At 39.5% G+C, this 24,256-nt stretch overlaps 1 protein-coding gene across 8 annotated transcripts in view; it reads left to right on the top strand.

Moving 5' to 3' along the window:
- The first annotated feature begins 2,437 nt into the window (after positions 1-2,437).
- The window catches only part of NUMB (NUMB endocytic adaptor protein), a 181,877-nt gene continuing 160,058 nt past the window's right edge, over positions 2,438-24,256 (top strand). For 3 of the 8 annotated variants that reach the window (XM_047797734.1, XM_047797737.1, XM_047797732.1), the window contains exon 1: positions 2,565-2,755. The gene's annotated coding sequence lies outside the window, so the exon portion shown is untranslated. Of the gene's footprint in view, positions 2,538-2,563; positions 2,756-24,256 lie in introns of those variants that run through there. The other 5 variants (XM_047797740.1, XM_047797739.1, XM_047797733.1 and 2 more) reach the window with 4 other exon arrangements.

The following is a 24,256-nucleotide window of genomic DNA, read 5'->3' as shown; positions in this document are numbered from 1 at the left end:
GCCTTGCTCAGTAGGTTAAGGATCTGGCATTGCTGTGGCTGTGGTGTAGGTCAGTAGCTGCAGCTCTGATTTGACCCCTAGCCTGGGAACCTTCATATACGCAGGTGCAGCCCTAAAATGACAAACAAAAAAACAACAAAAAAACACAAAACCTTCCTTCTTTAAGGTTTTCTCTCTTCTTATTGGATTGTATGTGTGTATTTTACATTTTTCTTAACTGATTTTTCACAAGGAATGGGTGTGGTATAAGTGTATAAACATGTATGAGCAAAAACATTTATGAATAGTTTTTTTTCTTTTTTAGTGTATGAAATAGAAGGAATAGCTGACCTTTGTGGCAACTTTCCTAGTTTTGTTATAGTAATTTTGTTGAGTTCCTGAACTTAGATGGCAAGTCCTCTTAGCGAGGCTGGCCTAATTCTATGTTCTCTATGGCACATAGTCACCACGGCTGTGCAAGAGCCATTATTACCCAAAGTACCATAATAATGGCCATGCCCTCCTATGACGTTATTGTTTCCTATCTGCCAGAACATTAATTGCCTTCTAACTTGCCCTAAAATTGGTAGGTAGGTAGGGCACACTGCCAAGACTAGAGAGAAGAAAGCTGCTGGTAATACATTAAAAAGCTGTGTAAGGGACATACCGATATCTCCTTCTTACTGGAGCATCTTCACATTTACATGTTACTTCTTTTATTATGGGATGTTAGTTCAGGCTTTTGTTAAGCCTTGGACTCCATCTTATCCTGGTCAATGTGTGATCTTTCCCTCAACTGGGTGATTCAGACATCACTAAAGTTATTTTGGCTTTTCCACTTTCCTTTTACAGGCTTTTTATGAGTCATTGAATTGAAGGGGAGGTTATTTCTAAATTGGAAGGTGAAGATGAGAGAAGGGGGAGGAAAGTTCCGGAAAATAACTAGGAAAAGACACCTTATTGTTACGTGGAGTTGCTGGAGGAATAATTTCCTCTTAGTTTGGTGATGGAAGTATGTAGTTTATTTAAACGTGACTAAAAATATATGTTTAGAAAATAGACAATTTGAGGGAGATAACAAACCATGCTTATTGCTTGCTGGCAAAGGAAAGAAGGGTAAATAGAAGAGATATGGAACAAAGAGTTAGCAGGAAGAAGTAAGGAGCAAAGTCCAGATTCTTGGTTCCACAGCAAGTCCCCAACCATAAAGTGCTGTTTAAGAGGGAAGTACATCCTCAACCTGTTCCAGTCCATCCCTGAGTATGTTTCATGACCCATGGGGTTTATGTTATAGTTGGAATTGTGAGGAGGGTACATTTAAATCTGATTTAGAAACTGAAAGGGTAATTAGGTGAGCATTTTGTTATTTATGAACAGGCAGAGTGGGCAGAAATGAAAAAGAAAAGCAAAAAGCTAATGGTGGATATATTTCTAGGAGCACAAGAGTTTTTATAGCAACACCAGATTTCTCAAAAGTGCCTACTGTGATTTGTACCCAAATGAATAAAAAATGCAATCATTTATTCTTGCACATTGTGCCATGTGAGAAAAGAACTGCAATTCATTCAATGGTCTTAATTTAGACTGCTGGGAAGAGAGGTTCAGAAAAAAAGACAAGCTTTTAAAGTATTTGACACACATCTAGTAGGGCTATTTAAGAACTGCTGAGCATAGAAAGCAAGTTACGGGGAGCTGAATTCTCCTTTTCAGAGCATCACAAGGGTAAAATGTGGCCCATATAGTCCAAACTTGCTGATGGTTGCCTGGTCCCTTGCAGGAGACATCCAGAGCTGCGTCTGAAAGCTGCCGAACTCTCAACATACCACTTCAATTCATTAACGAGGTTTATAACTGCAACCAAAGTGGACTAACTTCAGTGGTGGTTCTTTGCCCTTTAGCATGGAGATGAACTTTAAGGTAACTGAGCACCTTAGGACTTCAAGCGAAGAGGAGGAAATTTTCATCTACGTGCTTTTCTCTCAAGAAGCCGCTAATGAGTCTTTAAACGCCAACTCTGATGTTGCTGTTGGTAAGTACTGCCCTCTGGGTGAGCAGGCAGTGGTAAGTTTCTCCTTACAGAGAGGAAGGTGGAGAAAGGGATGTTTACAGAGTCAATTTTACAACAAAGAGTTAACCTTTCCCCTCCGACAATAAGCGCCTGCCCCTTCCTTGCTTTCTACTGCGCAACCAAACTGCCCAACTCGAACCAACCGTCGCCGCCACATCCCTTGCAGGTTGATTTAATAGACACTTTCTGCAGCCTATCAGGACTTCGAACTGCCCAACCGTCAACCAATTACAACTAAAGCTGGGCTTGGGACGGTCCAGGTCGGGGAGGGGGCTAATACCCGGTCCAGGAAAAGGGGCGGTAAGGAAGCTATGACGGACGGGTAAACTAAGCCAATAAGAGCAGACAGCTGTATCACCACTATCCAATGGAGAGGTAGGAAGTGTGAAACGGGGTGGGCCTGTTGTCATGGGGGAGGTGGTGGCGCTTGGTGGCTGCCGGCGGCCGAGGTAGAGGCAGTGGCGCTGGAGTTGGTCGAGGATAGCGGCAGGTGAGTGCCTGTAACGCGGGCCTGAAGGCTGAGGGCCATCTCCGAGCGAAAACTCCAGCTCGGTCATCCGGAGGCGGAGGCCTGCGGAAGGGGGCCTGGGCTGCAGGCCGGGTCGGGCCCGGGCCGGGGCCAGGGCGGGGGCGGTGGCCGCGAGTTCGCGCTGACTGGGCTAGTGGGAGAACCGCCCGGCTCCCGGCGGCGGAGTTCGCGCTGGCAAGGTAGGCTGGGGCCGGACCCAAGCGAGTTGGGCCGGGAGCTTCCTTGGGACGCCCAGCCAGCCGCTCGGGTCTGGGGCACTGACTGACTGCGGGTGTGTGAGGGGTAGGTCCGTAGGGAGACCGGAGCGACTGGGCTCCTAGGGAGGGGATGGCGGGTTACGACCTGGTCCGAGGGCAGGGTGACTCGGGAATACCCAGGACAGCTTCGGTGCGAGGAAAAGTGGAAACAGGGAATCCCGGGAGCGGCCCGAGCGGAGAAAGCCGGGGAGGGGCTCGGGGGGCCGTAGACTGGGAGTGGCTTGGGTTCGAGAGAGAAGAGAGACCGAGGGAGGTCGGGGTCCAGGGTACTGGGAGCAGCCGGGGTCGGAGAAAGGGCGTCTAGGAAAGACAGGGAAGGGGCTGAGCACCCTCCTGAGAAGGGCGGGCTGTCCGAGGGAGAAGCGCTCTTGGACTGTTACGGATCTTCGGAGGGTCTGACCCATGGAGATCTTGAACAAGTTAGGAACCGGAGCGCCCTGCCCCCCACCGCTGGTCTGGGATGGAAGATCCTAGATCAGACTGGGAACTCCTGGGTCTGAGGATCCACAAGAGATCAGGGGAAAAAAAATCCTCATGGGGGTAGCTTGGGCTTGACGTTAGGGTGAGGGGTCTAGCTGAGGAGTGGAAGTTCTCTCAGCTGGAGTTAAATCAAGGAAAATGATACGGGTAGGCGGGGAGAAGTAGTTTCCTTGTAGGAAGGGAGTAGAAGATAGGGCGTAGTAGGAAGGAGCCAGAAAGTTGCCCAGGAAGCGTGGTCTTGTGGAAACTGGCCAGAACCGTAGATATGAGAAATTAACATAGGGCCCTTAATAGGTTCTAAGGACTTAAGAAATAGAAGTTTCAGCTTCACAATACTAAGATGCCATCTAGGATCAGAGAAAAGTGTTTTAAGAGCAAGGTTGTGACTCGCATTCCATTGCTTTAGAAATTTGTTTTAGGACGACAGCAATAATGCTAGAAAATAAGGACGTTGGCAGGATGGGAGATTTGAATGGGAAAAGGAGTAGCCGAGATAAAGGAGTAGGACTGCGGACTTGATCAGCGAGAGGAGGGGCATGAAGAGGACAGACTTACTTATGTCAATTTAAAAATAAGTTTGAATTCTAGTTCCACCACCTAGCTTCGACAACTTAACCTCTCTCTGTGCTGAAGTTTCATCTGTATAATAGAGTTCCTACTTCTAAGGGTTGTTTTCTCATGTGAGTTAATGTGTTGTGGAACTTTTAGGCTGATGACTGACACAGAGTAAGCACTGTGTACTGGATTATCAAATGTGTAGAAGATAAAGGAAGACCTGAATTCCTTAATGCGGTTGTTCTCAAACTTTGATTTGCACCAGAATCACCTGGAGGACTTGTTAAACAGCAGTCTGCTAGCTCTGCTGATTCAGTTAGGGCTGGGTTTGGGTCTGAGAATTTGCATTTATCTCAGGTGATGCTTGTATTGGTCAGGGGACCACACTTTAAGAACCTCTTGCTTTTTTGAAAAGAGTAATAATACCAACCTTAAAATACCTGTCTTTCCTGCTAGGGATGAGTAGAAGCAACTTGCAAAAGAAAAAACCCAAAAACCTAATATAAGAGAAACCCTGTCCTAAGTCTATGTTTTTCAAACTGTAGATTATGATTCATTAGTAATTTATAAAGTCAATTTAGTGGTCTTACCACCAGTTTTGAAAATGAAATTAAATAGAAAAGAATTGACTAGCATTTCACATGGTAATGGAAAATATTGTTTTGGGAAATTTAGTTCACACATGTGTACTAGGTCAGAATGTAAAATGTATTTCTCATAGTCAAAAGAGTTATAAAAAACTCTTTTGCCATGCATTGGAACGCTTCAGTAGGAGCATTCAGGGACTGGGTTTATTTATTTTTCGTTTTGTGGTAATTCTTTCTCAGGTGGTGATACATTCTATCAGGTTTCTTCAGTTTCTGATCTGGTTTCTCCTGTGTTTGCCTTATCACATATGGTGTTGTGCTTCTTTTAGATATTGAGGCTCTTTGGCATGAGGACTAAAGGGAATTTGAGGCAGAGAAATGAAATTGAATGGTCTTTCTTGATGTGGTCCACTTTTGTTTCACTTGTGCCGTTTTGGTTACCTTTTCTTTTTTACCGCTGTACTATAAAGGACTGTTTGTAAAAAACCTAAGTATATACAGACATGTTGACAGTAAACAACTAACACTGAAACAGACTGGTTTGAGAACAGTTCATGTATAGAAAGTAGGCAAAAACCAAAAAAGACACGTTTAAAAAGAGGAAAGCAAAAGGCTGTTTCCTTTTTAGAGTAAAGGTATTTTAAAGCTTTTCATGGTCTTAATATAAAATATATAATATAAAAGCATTTTTAAGAGAATCAGATACACTTGACTTGTGTATTTTAGATGTCTGGGTTTTTGAAGAGGTTAGAAATAATGATAATACTTGACAGTAAAATGCACCTGGGATAGGGTTTAACTACAAAGTAAATAGTTTATTTAGCAGGAGCTTTTGTTTTGATGGTTTTCTCTCTTGAAAATGAACTGGATGTGGCATATGTTATAAATGTAACTTGTTTGAGGGATCTAAATGTAACCTACGGTACTTATTTTAAGCTATTTTAAGAATATATATACATGTTTTGTTTCGTTGTGGGTTTAGTTTTTCTTCTGTAAGACTAGATGGTTTATATTTAGGAAGAGTTGATTTATATCTGTTTTAATCAATGTAAGAACAGAGAAAGCAGTGTTGAAAACCGTTGAGATTCTTATTGCTCTCTTTAAAAACTTTAATCCAGGAGATTTATGTAACCCTTTCATGAATGTTTTATAAGATTGTGAAGAAACTTTTAGTGTAGCTTTGCATCAGGAAATTTAGATAGTTTTTTTTTCTCTCAAAAAGTTTTTATGTTTCGTTATGATTTTAATTTTCATTTGGAAGACACAGAACATGTAATTATTGCTTGTTTGAGTTGGAAAACATAGTGGTCCTTTCTTAAAACAAATTCACTAATTTTGGGGGACAAAGTTTCAAGGGTGAAGGCTTTGAATTCCTTGTATTGATAAATGAAGTATCCCTACCACCAAAATGGCTTTTCTTTAAGTCATTGTACAGTTGGTGGTCACATTTGTATAGGTTATTCAATTCTTTACTATCTGATGGAGGAATGTAAAATCTTGATAATCGAGTGTGGGAAAAATGTAAAAGTTCGTTTTTTTTTTTTCCATAATCATGAACATTAGCCAGTTTGATTACTTGCCTGCTTTTTAATAAATGGACTTTATTCACTTGACTTATTATTCACCCATAATTTAATCATACTTATGTACGAATTGCTCTGATTGCTCAACGTCTTTTACAGTGAGATTTGTTAATCCGTAGTTGAAAAAATGGTGGTTTTTAAACCCCAAAGAAACGGCTTCTGACTGTACAATTTAGTGAGGCTCAATTTCACATTTCAAATATTATTCAGGTAAATTATTTTAAAAACTGGAAGTTCAATTAACACTAATGATTTTTTATTTCAGTAAAGTTTCAGTAAAGTCTTTCATAAATAGCTTCTGATCTGCTTTCTCTGTTTCTTGCTCTCCAACTACCCATGTAATAAATCCTAACGTTACTGCCTGAAGATCTAGTTCTATAAAAGTACAAATCCCCTAAGTCTCATTTTTAGTTTGCTGAGAGAATTGCTTTTATCAGAAAAAGGTTGCTTGGTAAACTTACTACCTTAAGAAAAAGTCTTTTTTCTTAATAGAGTACTTGGACAGCTACATTTTATTTTGTATTCGCCAAAATACATCTGTTGTGTTTTTTAATACATTTTTATTCTATGGAATGGAACTTGAATTCTGCCAATTTCTGAGCTCTGATATGTGTTTACTTGGTGGGGCTAGGGAGAAAGGAAACAATTGTACTCCTTAAATTCAAAAAAAATTTTTTTGCTATCTTTTTATGTTTTATCTTGATATTATGGTAAAATTTTTTTTGCAAATAAATATAATTTTTTTTTTTTTTTTTGCAAATAAAGAGAAAAATTTGGTGGTGATCTAGTGGTTAAGGACCTGACGTTGTCACTGCTGAGGCTTGGGTTTGATTCCTGGCTTGGGAATTTTGTATGCTGTGGATGCAGCCAGGAAAAAAAATTTATTTGCAAAGAAATTTTAAATTCAATAATATATTGTAAATCTCATTATTAAAGATGGAAATTCTATATAAGATTTTAGGATGTTTGTCCAGATGTGAGACACAGGTACTGATAAATAAGATGCCACTATGATATTGCCATATATTTTTGAGAATATGAAATATGCAGTTGGAAATCTTGGGACAAAAGGAGGTTTGAGACTAAGGGAGAATGAGGAGAATACTGACATGTGTTTAAGGAGGAGTCTGGAGGATCTGCAGGAAGTATGTCTAGAGGAAAGAGCCATTCTTGGCAGTTTTCCTGGAGTGACATATGTAAAGGAGGATGATCCTCTTTGCAACAGTCTTGCCGTGGCTGTATTTTTTGTTCTGGTGCTATACCCTTCCTTTGTTTTCTTCCACTCAGGAAAGTATGTCAGAATACAAATGAATAGACTGAGAATTGCTAGTCCAAAAGGGTGGGAGCTTGGGCAGGACCATGTGGATTTAGAAGGCTGGACACTCGTCTTTGATTCTCCAGCTCTTGGGAATAGGAGCCCAGCAATTGTAACTAGGCCAAGCCTTCCCACTTTTCCTTTTCTCTTTTTTTTTTGTCTTTTTGTTGTTGTTGCTATTTCTTGGGCCGCTCCCGCGGCATATGGAGATTCCCAGGCTAGGGGTCTAATCGGAGCTGTTGCTGCCAGCCTATACCAGAGCCACAGCAACACCAGATCTGAGCCACATCTTCGACCACACCACAGCTCACAGCAACACCGGATCTTTAACCCACTGAGCGAGGCCTGGGAATGAACCCGCAACCTCATGGTTCCTAGTTGGATTCATTTCCGCTGAGCCACGACGAGAACTCTAGTAACTACTATATTATGAAATTGAAAAAAAGCATTCCTCATTTGTGTTCTGAGAAAGAATGGATAGAATGGGAAAAAATCCAAGTTTTATAATTGTATGACCATATTTTTGAATCCCAGCTCTGTCACTTACTAATTGACTAATTGGGTAGTTTATTAAACCTTTGATAGCCTCAGTTTTGTTATCTGTAAAATGGAACTTATGCTATACTCCTTAACCAAGTGGTATGAGAATTAAACGAAAAGCATTTTATATAGTACCTTGTTTGTAGAGGGCACTCAATACATGGTGATATTAATTGTTAGTAATTATAACAACATTAAGCCTACTATAGATCTGTCTTTAGGAAGGGCTGTTATCCCATATACTGTGATTGTAAGCATATGGCAGTTAGAAAAACTGGAGTTGACTTTAAAATTTTGCATGTATTGGAGTTCCCATTGTGGTGCATTGGAAACAAATCCTACTGGGAACCATGAGGTTGTGGGTTCGATCCCTGACCATGCTCATTGGGTTAAGGATCTGGCGTTGCCGTGAGCTGTGATATAGGTCACAGACGTGGCTTGAATCTTGTATTGCTGTGGCTGTGGTGTAGGTCGGCAGCTGTAGCTCCGATTAGACCCCTAGCCTGGAAAAAAAAAAAAAAAAGAAAGAAAGAAAAAAGGAGTTCCCGTCGTGGCGCAGTGGTTAACGAATCCGACAAGGAACCATGAGGTTGTGGGTTCCGTCCCTGCCCTTGCTCAGTGGGTTAAGGATCCGGCGTTGCCGTGAGCTGTGGTGTAGGTTGCAGAAGCGGCTCGGATCCCGCGTTGCTGTGGCTCTGGCGTAGGCCGGCGGCTGCAGCTCCAATTGGACCCCTAGCCTGGGAACCTCCATATGCCATGGGAGTGGCCTAAGAAATAGCAAAAAAAAAAAAAAAAAAAAAAAAAAAGATAGACCCCTAGCCTGGGAACCTCCATTTGCCATGGGTGCGGCCCTAAAAAGAAAAATAAATAAATAAAAGTAAAAATAAAAATTTTCCATGTATTTTAAGCATTTGCTACTTTAGTTTGTTTTTGTGGTTGGTTTGGTTTGGTAGATTAGACTAAAACGGGGTAAATAAAGCTAATATTTTGTCGTGTGGTCACACGTCGTATTTGTAGTATAGTGCCTGATCTGGGAACTCCAACATGGGAACTCTTAACCTACTAGAATAAACAATTGACCATTGTAGATTTAACGATTTAAAATTAGTTCTAGGGAGTTCCCTTTGTATCTCAGCAGAAACGAATCCGACTAGTATCCATGAGGATGCAGATTTGATCCCTGGCTTCACTCAGTGGGTTGGGTATCTGGCATCACTGTGAGCTATGGTGTAGAACGCAGATGTGGCTCAGATCTGAAGTTGCTGTGGCTATAGCATGGGCCAACTGCTGTAGCTCTGATTTGATCCCTAGCCTGGGAACGTCCATGTGCCACAGGTGCAGCCCTAAAAAGCAAAAAAAAAAAAAAAGTACATACATGCCTCTGTTTATAGCAGCACTATTCAAAATAGCCAAGACATGAAAACAACCTAAAAGCCCATTGACAGATGAAAGGATAAAGAAGGTGTGGTGCATATATACAGTGGAATACCATTCATAGCCATAAAAAGAACAAAATAATGCCATTTGCAGTAACATAGATGCATCTAGAGATTATCATGCTAAATGAAGTCCGGAAAGAGAAAGACAAACACCATATGATATCATTTATGTATGGAATCTAAAATATGACACAAATGGCAGTTCCCTGGTGGTCTAGTGGTTTAGGACCTGGTATTGTCACTGCTATGGTGCTGGTTACTACTCTGGCTCAGGTTTGACCCCTGGCCTGAGAACTTTTGCATGCCTCAGGCATTCCCCCCCCCCCCCCAAAAAAAGAAAAGAAAAACAATGACACAAATAAACCTATCTATGAAACAGAAACAGACTCATGGACAGGAGAGTAGACTTGTGGTTGCCAAGGGGGAAGGGGTTGGGGGACAGGTAGAGTGGGAGGTTGGGCTTAGTGGATGTAACTTACACCTGGAGGGGATAAACAACAAGGTCCTACTCTATAGCACAGAGAACTATATTCAGTGTCCTATGGTAAACCATAATGGAAAAGAATATTTTTTAAAAAGGAGATATATATATATATATATATATATATAGATATCTATATATATATGAATCACTTTGCTGTACAACCAGAATTAACACATTGTAAATCAGTTTTACTTCATAAAAAGGAAAAGGTGTTCATTTCTTATTATCTCTTTTTCTTATATTCTAGCTTAATTTTGGAAGCCATACAGCTCGGTATTTTATCATATTGTTGAGAATTTTTTAAAAAACTTATTTTGTGATACTAGGTTTAATCTAAGTCAGGACTTTATCGTTTTTGGTATTCTCTGGAATACATAAATGTACTCTAATGAGTGATGGGGAGATCCTCATTAGGGGTTGAGTTTGTGACATCAACGAAATGAACTTCTATTGCCCAAATTCAAATCCAGCTTACTTCCTTAGGCAAATTAATGTAGCTTCAGTTTTCTCATCTGCAAAATAAATTTCTGAGAATTATATGAGAAAGTTTGTGTAAAGCATTTAACACTATTGAGCTAATAATAGTGAATGCTCAGTAGATGTTAGCTACTGTTGTAAGGATCTATGATTGAAGATAGGCAGGAAAGCGAATGAAACAGGAGGCAAAAGACTTTTCTGTGCTTTTTTTGCATGGACTATATAAGAAGCGTATATTAAATTGAACTACGAAACAAACTTCATTTAGACATTGAAAGCAATCTTGAGTTCCTCTTGACTCTCTCGTCTTATTTTTAGTCAGTCAATCTATGGAAAAACCTGAATATTTTTTCTTTTCTTTCTTTCTTTTTTTTCTCTTTTTAGGGCCAAACCCCCAGTATATGGAAGTTCCCAGGCTAGGGGTCCAATCTGAGCTGCAGCTGTCGGCCTACACCACAGCCACAGTAATGTAGGATCAGAGCCACGTCTGCCACCTATACCACAGTTCACAGAAATGCTGGATCCTTAACCCACTGAATGAGGCCAGGGACCAAACCTGTGTCCTCATAGATCCTAGTTGGGTTCATTACCACTGAGCCACAAGGAGAACTCCTTGAATCTTTATTGTCATTCGGCTGTGTGTACTTTTTGCCTTTCAGCCACAATATATTAATTATTTACACCCAGATTAACATTGTTGTAACTAATCCCTAAATTGTTTGGATTATGAAGTGTGCTAGGAACCAATTAGATATATTTATTTAACTACTTTTTATTTAAGCTAATATTTAAATATTAACTTAATATTGGCATTGAGTATCCTTATCAGCAGTTCTTGGTCTATTACCTGCAACTCTCTGGATTGGGGGTGGATGTTTTCTGCAGTTAGTAAATCGTTTTCAAATCCCATTTGCTCATGAAATATTACCATAGGCAAAAGAAATAAATTCTAAATATTGCACCTATACTTAATATATATTTAGAATTTATTACTATTGTGTATATATATATTTATAGCTGAAGAATATTCAAATGTTGAGATGATTTTTAAAATTTTTACTGAATTCATAGGAGCTTTGATTGCTTTGACTGTCGGCTCCTTCAGCAGATGCTGAAAATTCAGCTATTACCATGTGGGGGATCAGCTAATATTTAACTTTTAAAAAGATTCATCATACTTAAAGGCTCTCAGCCTACTTTTTCTACCTTTTTCTTACCCAAATGTGCCATCTCAGAAACCTTACTATACTTCTGTTCCCCCAACTTGGCATATGCTTTTTTAAAAAAAGTAGGTATAATTGACATATAATGATATTGCACGTATTTAAAGATTACAGTTTAGGAGTTCCCATCGTGACTCAGCAGAAACAAACCTGCCTAGTATCCATGAGGATGCAGGTTCGATCCCTGGCCTTGCTCAGTGGCTTAAGTATCTGGTGTTGCCATGAGCTGTGGTGTTAGGTCACAGACAAGTCTTAGATCCAGCATTGCTGTGGCTGTGTCGTAAGCTGGCAGCTATGGATCCAATTTGACTGCTAGCGTGGGAACTTCCATATTCGGCACCTGAAGCCCTAAAAAAATAAAAATAAAGTTTACAGTTTGATGAGTTTTTATTTATATACCACAATCAAGGTAAGGAACGGAGTTCCTGTCGTGGCACAGTGGTTAATGAATCCAACTAGGAACCATGAGGTTGCAGGTTCGATCCCTGGCCTTGCTCAGTGGGTTAAGGATCCAGCATTGCTGTGAGCTGTGGTGTAGGTCGCAGATGCAGCTCATATTCCGCATTGCTGTGGCTGTGGCATAGGCCGGCGGCTACAGCTCCGATTCAACCCCTAGCCTGGGAACCTCCATATGCTGCAGGGTGGCCCTAGAAAAGGCAAAAAGACCAAAAAAAAAAAAGAAAAAGATAAGGAACATAGTTGTCACTCTAAAAATTGCTTTATGCCCCTTGGTAGTCCATCTCTTGTTTTTGACTTCCAGAGGTAACAACTTGCTGTCATTATAGTTTTCATTTTCTAGAATTTTATATAAAGAGAATTGTGTTATGTGTATATAAACACTTTTTTGAGAAGGAGGTCTGCTGTCTTTCACTATGCCTAATTAACTTGAGATTTATCGATGTTATTTTGCATATTCCTGATGGCTATTGATGTTGAGAATTTTTCATGGGCTTATTGGCCATTTTATATCTTCTTCAGAGAAATATCTATTTGAATCTCTTGCCTGTTTAAAAAATGAGATCTTTTATTACTGAGTTATGAATTATAAAAAAAGTACATATTCTGAATATAAATCCCTTGTTACATATTTAATTTGCAGATATTTTCTCCCAAAATGTGTTTCGTATTTTCACTCTCTTAATGGTGAAGCACTCCTTTGAAGCACAGAACATTTTCATTTTGATCAAACACTTAGGTTTGTGCTTATGGTATAATATCTAAGAAACAATCACCTGATCCAAGGTCATGAATATTTATGCCTATGTTTTCTTCTAAGAGTTTATGCAAATTTTAGCACTTATATTTAGTTCTGTGACCCATTTTGGGTTAATTTTTGTGTATGGTGTGGAGAAGAGACACAACAATTCTTTTTCATATGATTATCCAATTGTCTCAGCATTATTCGTTGAGACCATTACTTTTTGTTTATTGGTTTGTTATAAAAGCTTAATAGAATTTTCTGCTTTGTTACTAATTCTTCAAAATAGCAATATGTTGGCCTTTTAGTCTAGTATGGCAGTTGGGGCCATGGTGCTAAGGGAAGCAGTTAAGAGTTGCAAGAATGGAGTTCCCATCGTGGCACAGTGGCAACGCCGGATCCTTAACCCACTGAGCAAGTCCACGGAGCGAACCCGAAACCTCATGGTTCCTAGTTGGATTCGTTAACCACTGAGCCACAACGGGAACTCCAAGAAACTTATTCTTTATCTATAGAACGTTTAACTCTAAATTGGGCTTTTAACTTTTTCCCTGTGTTTTAATAGGCATTAATCATTCTCTTGGAGGGTCTTACAAGCAAAGGGAAAAGTATACATCTTTTACAGAGTATTTGAATTTTATGTGTCTTATCTCTATTTTTAGAGTTGTACTTCTTTGGAATATGAGGCCAGTACTTTGCCAAGTAAGAGCTAATTTCCTGGGAAATCAGGTTGCTGGCTTGACTTCTTGCTGCGTCTTTCCCCTCTTTTGTTGCTTTGTAAAAGAGCTGAGCTCAGTCCTTGTGGAAAATCACTAGATCATCTATTTTCCCTAGCTCAAATTAAACATAATTAGTATATATTTGCATTGTACTCAATTCTGTAACTTTTACTTATAGATTTGTTAGCATACCCTGGAGGACTTTGACTTCATTTGATAGTTTGTTATTCGTATTTGAGATAACACTAATGGTGTATTCCTTTACTGAATGTTCTTATTCTTTTGGTCTTTATTTTCTCCTCCAGTAGACCTAGTTAGTGAGGGGTTATCACTGGTGTTCTTACAATGAAGCCCAGACACTTGTGAAATATAATAATAATTTCTATGGTTTAGGCCCTTAATTATTAATTTTTTAATGACATCAACAGTTATTGTCTCTTAATTTTTCATCATGCATATTTTACTATATCCATAATTTTGGAACTGCTTTTATTAACATACATTTTAATATCATTATAATTATTTGAAAACAGTTTAAAACAGCTAAAGAATATTCCAATGATGGATATATTATCATTTATGCAGCCCATTTCCAGTGTTCACATTTAGATTAATTTCCAATTATTATAAACAAAACTTGGAGTTCCCGTCATGGCTCAGTGGTTAACGAATCCGACTAGGAACCATGAGGTTGCAGGTTCGATCCCTGACCTTGCTCAGTGGGTTAAGGATCTGGCGTTGCCGTGAGCTGTGGTGTAGGTTGCAGACTCGGCTTGGATCCTGCGTTGCTGTGGCTCTGGCGTAGGCCGGGGGCTGCAGCTCCAACTGGACTCCTAGCCTGGGAACCTCCATATGCTGTGGGAGTGGCCCAAGAGATGGCAAAAAAAAAGACAAAAACAACAACAACAACAAAACTTTGGTGACTCTTGCTAAACCCAAATATTTGTCCACATTTACACACACATATAATTTTGTGTGTGTGTGCCCAAGCCCATGGCATGTGGAAGTTCCTTGGCCGGGGATTCAGCCCACACCACAGTAGAGACCTGAGCCACAGCATTGGATCCTTAACCTGCTAGGACATCAGGGAACTCCTAAGATGCATTTCAAAATGAAACAGAATTTGAAGAAAATAAAAATAAGATATCCTCATTGAGTAGTAAATTCAAATTATTTTTGTAAACAACAGATAACTTCCTAGATGGCGTAGTCCTCCGTCTTATGAATATATTACACTTTGTTTTTCCATTTGCCTTGGAAATAGCCGTTGATAGCCATTTGCCTTATTTCTGGATTTTGCCTGTTATGAATAAGACTGCTATAAACATTCTTGTACAAGTCTTTTTGTTAACATAGGTTTCATTTCTCTTGCTTGAATACTTAGAAGTGGAATTACTGAATCACAGAGTAGATGTATCTGTAAGTTTATGGTTCTCTGCTAGCAGTGTATGAAATCTAGTTGCTCCATGTCTTTGTCACCACTTAGGCTGTTAGTCTTTTTGACTTTTAGCCCTTCTAGTTTGTATAAAGTGATATCTTAGAATGATTTTAATTTGTGATTTCCAGATGACTAAAGATGGTGAGCACTTAAATTTTTTTTGTTGTTGTTAAAATCTTTAACATAGGCAAATTTGCAGATTGAGAGTAAATACCTTAATAAAAGGTTCAGTGTGTTTTATTACTATATAAGGATCTGGACTTACCTGATTTGTAAGCTCAGAGATTAATTTGTAATTAAAGGTAAAATGAAAAACATTTATTTCAAGTATAAGATTTTTCAGAAGTTCCATTTCATAGTGATAATTCATATGTTTTTTTAGAGTTAAGTTGACATTTGATGTTGATTAATATTTGTAAGAACTTTGATAACTAGATGATTCAAAAGGAAGACTTCAGAAGTGTTTTGTAGAACTGCCTTTTGAATTTGGTATATTGAATCATTGATTCAGGAACATTAAAATTGCATGATCTGGGTCAAAAACTGTTCTGTATTTGAGCCACACATGAGAACTAATAGTAAGGGTATCAGGTAATAGTAATAATAATACCAGCAGCAGCTAACAGTATCTTCTAGGCATTGCTGTAAGAGCTTTATATGCACTAATTTAATCCTCCCAATAACCCCTATGATAGTAGATGCTGCTGTTATACTTATTTTCTTGTTGAGGAATCTGAAATACAGAGGTTTAACAATTTGTCCCAAATCATAGAGAGCAAGTAGTGGACTCATATTTCTTACCTCTCAGTGCTAAAGTAATTAAGTCAAATGCAGTCAATTTTTGCATTCTTTATAAAGCATATTATGTGTGGTAGTGGTGGCCAGAGATTAAATTGGGACTTCTAACTTTGCAGTCTTTCTCTCTTCACTGTCAATACTCCTGTCATGTATCCCAGTGGGATGATTATAGAAGGAAAGTTTTATCTGAATTAACAGATGGTAGACAACCCTAGTAACCTGAGATTGAGTACTTTCCTAGAGAAGATGTCATTTCTCTCTTACCTTAATTGAGTCTTGGAATTGGAGAGGCTATTTACTAACAGACTTCAGCAGTGTTTGTTCAACTGGTCTTTGTGAAAATCTCTAAATGTAAATGTTTAACATCCTCTGGAAACAAACTGAGTGAGATATGTGGTTGATGGAACTTGTGTCTGAAAAATGTCAGGCCTAATAACAGCACTATCTAAATACTTGATGTTCATAGATATTTATAATGTGTTGACACAGGAATCAGTTCTTAAAATTGTTTTCTTTCTTTCTGAATCCCCTGCATACTGACACCATGGAAGTCTTTCTTTGTCATTAGTTTGTCTTTAGATAAGATTAATGTTTGAGGGGAAGACTATGTTTTTTGGCCAATTTCTTTGAAAGAAGGTTTCGAGATGGAAGAAAATGAAAGAAGTATTGGCTTTCTCCTTCACCACAACTTTTGTAGCTTCCTCCACTTCTGATTTGGTGTCATTGTTGATATCATGGGTAACTTAAAGAAATTGCGGAGGATGGAAAGGGGAAGCATTTTGTGTGTAATAAAGGAGAAAATGTAAATTCTTAAATGAATAAATCATGAGATGTGCATTTATTTATTTAATTTAAAAATTTTTTTGAAATGTGCATTTAATTCCTGTACTGCCACGCTATGATTTGGCTGAATGTTCTAACGTCTCTGGGTCTTTGTTTCTTCTTTAATGAAGTGAAGGCATTGGACTAGATGATTTTAAAGGTTTTGGGGTTTTTTTTTGGTATTGAAATATTTAAATTTCTTTCTTTCTTTCTTTCTTTTTTTTTTTTTTGCTTTTTAGGACTGCACCCGTGTCATATGGAGGTTCCCAGGCTAGGGGTCCAGTCGGAGCTACGGCTGCCGGCCTACACCATAGCCACAATGCGGGATTCGAGCTACATCTTCGACCTATACCACACCTCACAGCAGTGCCAGATCCTTGACCCACTGAGCGAGGCCAGGGATCCAACCCGTATTCTCATGGATCCCTAGTCAGGTTCGTTAACTGCTGAGCCATGAAGGGAACTCCCTTGCCCCATTCCATACTCCCTTTTGATTACAGTTTTGGAAAGAATAGGATTTTTGAAAAATTGTTGTTTGGACAGATAGTTTAAACCACCTTAAAAGTCATGATAAGTTCCACATGAAATTGATGAAACATCCTTTTAATGATCACCTTTTTTTTTTTTTTTTTTTACTTTTTTTGGCGGCGGGGCGGGGGCACCTGTGGCATGTGGAAGTTCCTGAGTCAGGGATTGAACCCATGCCACAGTTACACCTTGGGCCATAGCTGTGGCAACGCTGAATCCTTAACCCACTGCGCCACATGGGACCTCCAAGCACACTTTACTTTAAAACTATATAAGCTGCATCATTTGGAATTTAGACCTGGAAAGGACATCAGTTTTCATTTTATAGTGGATAAAGTTGAATACTGTATCACACTCAGTGAAAATTTTGTTTCTGGTTTCCTAACTGCCATCATGAAATGTTGCAGTAGAACTCTGCAGCGTTTTTAACCTCGTCTTATATACCCTTTACTTCTCCCTTTTTGTCTTTTCATTAAGGTTTTTTGGTCTGCTTTGAATGTTTTTTTCTTTGTTATATCTTTCCAGGCTTTTTTTTTTTGGTCTTGTCTTTTGCCTTTTATAGGGCCGCTTCCATGGCATATGGAGGTTCCCATGCTAGGGGTCAAATCGGAGCTGTAGCACAGCAATGGGACAGAGTCCTTCTTCCTGGAGAGATGTGCATACCTATCTGTGAGTTCTCTAGGAACTAAGGCTCCCACCCTGGTGGAAGGTGATAATTTCAGGCTGAGCACTGGACCCCAGACTGGTTGGAACCAGAAAGCTGATGATTGAGATTTCTGGAACACTTTCTGTTAACTCATCAGCAAGCAATCAGAGGAAGGTCACACACCCTGCAGCCCTCCCTGCAAATTTTGTCAATAAAAATTCTTCCCCCTAAAACTATTGGGGAGTTCAGGCCTTTTGAGTGTGAGCCCCACGCCATTCTCCTTGCCTGGCCCTTCTCTGCTTGAAACTCTGACCTTTTGGTTTGTCTGGCCCCACTATGAACTTGGTTGAAGTTATTGATTGTCAGTTTATGACAGTAACCATTTCTGCCTGGTTATATAATTTTCTTTAATATTCTCTTGCTCTGTTGCAGTCCTGGAGTTTGGCTAAGAGTGAAAGAGAGACATGGGAGACACTGAATTGAGTTCAAGAAATGATTGATTAAATTAATGTACTGTGAAATCTAAGCTGGATAAAAAAGAGAGAAACCAAGGGATTGATATGGAGAAAGTGGAAGGTTTCATGAACAGGTAGTCTTACTAACAACTAAGAATTATTTCTGAGGATCATTTGAACAAGTGAGTTGGAAAGGTCAAATCTTTTATACTGCCTTTCTTATTTATGCAGAACTTAACCACTTGGAATCTTCCATTATAAATAGGTAGTTTATGGCTACTTTCTAGCCATATAGACACACACCCACCCAGAGTTAGTGACCTATAGAGTGTCATTTCAAACATAATATATTTTAAAGTTTATTAAAAATCTTTTTGTCTATTTGATAATTATGGATATTTATCAAAATATCAAAACAACATCCTTTGTTAACTTCTACTTTCTATAAATAGGACACAGGAAAATAGTTTCCTCTGATGAATACCTGCATTTATTGAGGATCTTTCTATGAAATTTGTGACAGAGTCTAAACTTACTTTTCCTTAAAACCATTAAAAAACTTATTATTATTAGTATGTCTTTTTGAAAAGCAGTTTGTCAGGTTCTTATATATAGTTAAACATGCGCTTATCATTAGTGATCCAATAATTTCACTCCTGGGTTTTTATTCAAGTGAAATGAAAACTTACCAGAAACCTATGCGCTAATGCCAAAAACTAGAAACAAACCCAAATATACCTCAGCTGGTGAATTGGTAAACTTTAGTGTAGTCATAAAAATGGAATGCTATTTGGCAGTGCATGCAACTACATGGGTGGATATCAAATGCATTATGCTAAAGGAAAGTAGCCAGACTCAAAAGGCCACGTATTGTATGATTCCATTTTAACGATATTTTGGAATAAGCATAACTAAAGACAGGAAACTGACTAGTGGTTGTAAGGGTGTTGGGGGATAATTTGACTACAAAAGAGCGGGAGGGACTTTTTCTGTAGTGTTCTAAATCGTCTGTATTCTGTATCTTTATTGTGATGATTACATGACTGTGTGTTTTTCAAACTCAGAAGTGATCACTTAAAAGTGAATCTTAGTGTATATAAATTATATTCAGTTAAAGTTCTAGCATATAATATGTTACCATATTGGAAAGTATTTTGGAAAGCTATCTCTAGAAAATGTTATTTTGTTTTTAAATTTTGCTTATGTTAGGAAGGAAAGAGTGGTGGACAAGCATCATTGGCATTTGTAAAATTCTTTGAAGCGCTAGAAAACATGAAAATGCTGAAATTTGTCTTCATTTAGCAAACATTCTTATATGTTTAAAAGAATGTTACAGTGTTAGAATTAGTAAAGCCCAAGAGACTTATAAAATGTCCTTGTTTTACAGATAAAGAACCTGAAGCCTAGGTTAGGTTAGCTCAAGTCACACAGCTAGTTAGTGGCAGAGATAGGTCTTGAATTTAAGTAGTGGGTTACTAATTTGATGCTTGTTTTATCAAAGCACACTTTTTATTCTAAGTCTGTCTGTCTGTCTGTCTTTCTCTCTCTCTCTGTCTCTCTTTTTCTTTCTGTTTCTTTCTCTTTCTCTCTCTCTTTCCACTTTTAGGGCAGCACCTTCGGCATGTGGAAGTTCTCAGGCTAGGGGTCAACTCAGAGCTACAGTTGCTGGGCAGCTCACGGCAATACCAGATCCTTAACTCACTGAGCGAGGCCAGGGATCGAACCCGCAACCTTATGGTTCCTAGTTGGATTCATTTCCACTGCGCCATGACGGGAACTTCAATTCCAAGTTGTTCTTCCTAGAGACTATTTTTAATTCTTTTTCAGACCCTTTTGATTGTGTCATCCTAAAGCTGGAAACCACTCCCTTCCTAGTGGTAGGAAAGTGCTGTGTCTGGTTGATAATAGGAAGGCTGAGTTTGAGAGATAATATGTTACTTAAAGTTTGTGTAGACGTAGTGCACAAATATAAAGACACTTTGCTTTAATAGTGAGAAACTGGATGCTGTCATTTTGAAGTTGTCAAAGGCTACCAGTTAGAAATAGGGTTTTGCAATTTCACTGTGTTAAAAAGATAATCTTTTCAGATTATCATGATTATTTGTTGGGAAGGTAGAAAAGGTTTAAAAGTGTTAGGTTCTGGAGTTTCTGTTGTGGCTCAGTGGAAATGAATCTCAATATCCATGAAGATGCAGGTTTGATCCCTGGCCTCAGTCAGTAGGTTAAGGATCTGGCATTGCTGTGAGCTGTGGTGTAGTTTGAAGATGTGGCTTGGATCTGGCATTGCTGTGGCTGTGCTGTAGGCCAGCAGCTGCAGCTCTGATTTGACCTCTGGCCTGGGAACCTCCATATGCTGCAGGTACAGCCCTAAAAAGATAAAAAAATATAAAAAAAATTTTTTTAAAAAGAGTATTAGGACAACAACAACAACAACAACAACAACAACAAAAAGGGAGTTCCCGTCGTGGCGGAGTGGTTAACGAATCTGACTAGGAACCATCAGGTTGCGGGTTCGGTCCCTGCCCTTGCTCAGTGGGTTAACGATCCAGTGTTGCCGTGAGCTGTGGTGTAGGTTGCAGGCACGGCTCGGATCCCGCATTGCTGTGGCTCTGGCGTAGGCCGGTGGCTACAGCTCCGATTCAACCCCTGGCCTGGGAACCTCCATAAGCCGCGGGAGCGGCCCAAGAAATAGCAACAACAACAACAACAACAATAACAACAACAACAACAACAACAACAACAACAAAAAGAGTATTAGGTTCTTTCTGGTTACCTTAAGTAATGAAAATTTATCTGACAAACACCGAGGGATATTTAAGCATTGGAAACAGTCTTAACAGTTCTACATTCATGGATTTCTAGTTGTGGCTCAATGGTCAACTAATCCAACTAGTATCTATAAGGACACAGGTTTGATCCCTGGCATCGCTCAGTGGGTTAAGGATCCAGTGTCGCCTTGAGCTGTGGTGTAGGTCTCAGACCTGGCTCAGATCTGGTGTTGCTGTGGCTCTATTGTAGGCCAGTGGCTATAGCTCCAGTTTGACCCCTATCCTGGGAACCTCCATAGGCCAAGGGTGTTGCCCTAAAAAGACAAAACAAAAACAAAAACAAAGTTATACATTCAGCAAATGAATAATGGAGTCTTACCCAGAATATAACAGCCACTTTAGTTGTCTTCTATTCTTTTTTTTTGCTTTTTCAGGCCTGCACTTGCAGCATATGGAGATTCCCAGCTTAGGGGTTGAATCGGAACTGGAGCCACCAGCCTAAACCACAGCCAGATCTGAGCTGTTTCTGTGACCTACACCATAGCTTATGGCAACACCAGATCCCTGGCCCACTGAGCGAGGCCAGGGATCGAACGTGCATCTGTCCTCATGGATCCTAGTCAGCTTCGTCTCTGCTGAGCCACGACAGGAATTCCTGTCTTCTATTTTTAAGACTCAGCTAACTTTCATTGTCTCTCTTATGTTCACCTCTCTCCTTGTATAGCAGTTTCCCACTTGCTTCTGGACCCCACTTTTAGAACTAGGCTTAGAGTTCCTGCCTCTCAGAAATATTAATGACATTTGTGGGTACTGCAGACCCAGTCACAGACCTAGCAGGTGGCCTGGTTTCTTTCTTGATTTGAAGCTTTGTCTTTATCTTGCAACCTTCCTGGGGGTTATATTCTATAAGCCAAAGCCCTAGGCAGAGCTGACAAGTTGTTTTCTTTCCTTTTTCTTTGTTTGTTTTTATTTTTGGCCTGGCCTGTGGCATGTGGAAGTTCCTGGGCCAGGGATTGAACTCTTGCCACAGCTGCTGCAGTGACAACACCAGATCCTTAACTAGCTGTGCCACGAGGGAACTCCAAGTTGTTTTCTTTTCTTTCTTTTTTTTCTTTTTGTGGCTGTACCCACAGCATATGGAAGTTCACAGGCCAGGGAATGAATCCGAGCCACAGCTATGGCAACACTGGATTTTTTTTTCTTTTTTTTTTGTCTTTTGTCTTTTTTAGAGCTGTAGTGGTGGCATGTGGAGGTTCCCAGCCTAAGGGTCTGATGGGAGCTACAGCTGCTGGCCTATGCCACAGCCACAGCAGTGCCAGATCCAAGCTGCATCTGTATTCTACACCACAGCTCACGGTAACGCTAGATCCTTAATCCACTGATCGAGGCCAGGGATTCAACCTGCAACCTTATCGTTCCTAGTCGGATTCGTTTCCGCTGCACCACTAAGTTGTTTTCTTTATGTGGGAGCTCTACCCAGCCATAGCTCTGGCCTAGTTCTGATAAGTCCTCTGTCTCTTGTGGAGCATTTTTTGTCCTTTTTCTTCCGGGAAGCCAGACTTCCAACTGCCACTGCCTGATTCTGGACCAGGACCCCAGTGGGCCTCTGGCTTCAGCACCTCTTATCATTTTACATTTATGTCTCTTACCACTGCCTGAGAGACATTTGTATGATTGCTTGAGCCAGCTATGCATTATTTGTATATTTAAAACACTTATATGTTAATTGTTATTTGGGCAAATTTATGGTACCATCTTGACTAGAAGCCTTTTAAAATCTTTCAAAACCATGGTTTCTTACCTTTAAAACTGGAATTACAGCCCCTACTTCTTAGTATTTGTGTTGATGAGATTATATACACACTGGTATATAAATTCTTAGGACAATACGTAGCATAAAGTCAGTTCTCTATATATGGCAGCTATTGTATTTTCAAGTCAGTCCTAGAATTCCTTGTTTATTTCGGTGTTTAGATAATTAGCCGTCTGTCTGACAATTGTTATTTGAAATTTCTGCAAATATGTCTGAGGATTATGGCATATTTTGAGGCTTTTGGATGAGATATTTAAATCGAATTTTAATCTGTGCCCTGACAGCTTTGAATTGGAGATTTTCCAGGAGCAATTTAAAAAATTTTTTCAATATAATGAAGTGCTACAGTGCTTTATTCTTTGTATTTGCCATGTTTTGGTAGTTGATATTTTTTTATGCTCTATTTCATGTACTTTCCATTAGTTAAAAATAAAAAAAGTCAGTGCAGTATGTGTGACTATCATAGAGATTATTGAAGTTATAATGGAGTGAATTTTAGATCAGTAAAACAATGTTTAAAGTGTGCATGAGGGAGGAAAAAGGTGATTTTGAGGTAGAGGTTTTGGCTTGAACAGCTGTAGTTAGAACTGAGGTAAAGCTCCTCCTTGGGAAGGAGGAACAAAAAAGGGAAAAAATATGAGAGACTTTTAATTTATGTGTTTAGGTTTAACTAATACACTTGCATCTGTCTGTCTGGTTTGTCTTCTATCTATCTATATATTTGGTCTTTTTAGGGTCGAACCCATAGCATATGGAAGTTGCCAGGCTAGGGGTCAAATTGGAGCTGCAGCTGCTAGCCTACACCGCAGCTCATGGCAACTCCAGATCCTTAACCCACTGAGTGAAGCCAGGAATTGAACCTGTATCCTCGTGGATCTTAGTTGGGTTTGTTACTGCTAAACCACAATGGGAACTCCTATACTTGCATATTGTAGCCCCTAAAAACTTCTGCTCTAGTCTGTTAAACTTTATCCATAAATTCAGAAGCATAATAAAATTCTTTTTACTTTTGGGGTTGCTGCTTGCAGCAGCTTGATGTAGGATCTCAGTTCCTAGACCAGGGATTGAACCTTGGCCACAGTGGTGAAAGCGCTGAATCTTAACTACTAGACCACCAGGGAACTCCAGGTTTTTTTCTTTTAAAATAGAATTGTCAGGAGTTCTTGCTGTGGTGCAAGATTGGCAGCGGCTCTGCAGTGCCAGGACGCAGGTTCAATCCCTCACCCAGCATAGTGGGTTAGAAGATCTGGTGTTGCTGTACCCAGAAACTCCATATACTGTGGGGTGGCCAAAAAAGAAAAAAAAAAAATTGAAATGTCAGGAAATTCCCATGTGTGCAACAGGTTAAGGATCTGGTGTTGCTACAGCCATGGTTTGGGTCAAAACTGGGACCTAGTCAGTCCCTGGTCTGGGAACTTCCACATTTCGCAGGTGCAGCCAAAAAAACCCCAACAAAATGTCAGTATTCTTTCTTCTTGGGATTTTTGGGTTTAAATCAGTGGAAGCATAAGTTATAGATTATCATATACTACTTTTTTTTTTGTCTTTTTGGGGC

Source organism: Phacochoerus africanus, chromosome 9 (assembly GCF_016906955.1).
Source record: "Phacochoerus africanus isolate WHEZ1 chromosome 9, ROS_Pafr_v1, whole genome shotgun sequence".
NCBI classification, from domain to species: domain Eukaryota; kingdom Metazoa; phylum Chordata; class Mammalia; order Artiodactyla; family Suidae; genus Phacochoerus; species Phacochoerus africanus.
This window is presented reverse-complemented; position numbering and strand designations above follow the sequence as displayed.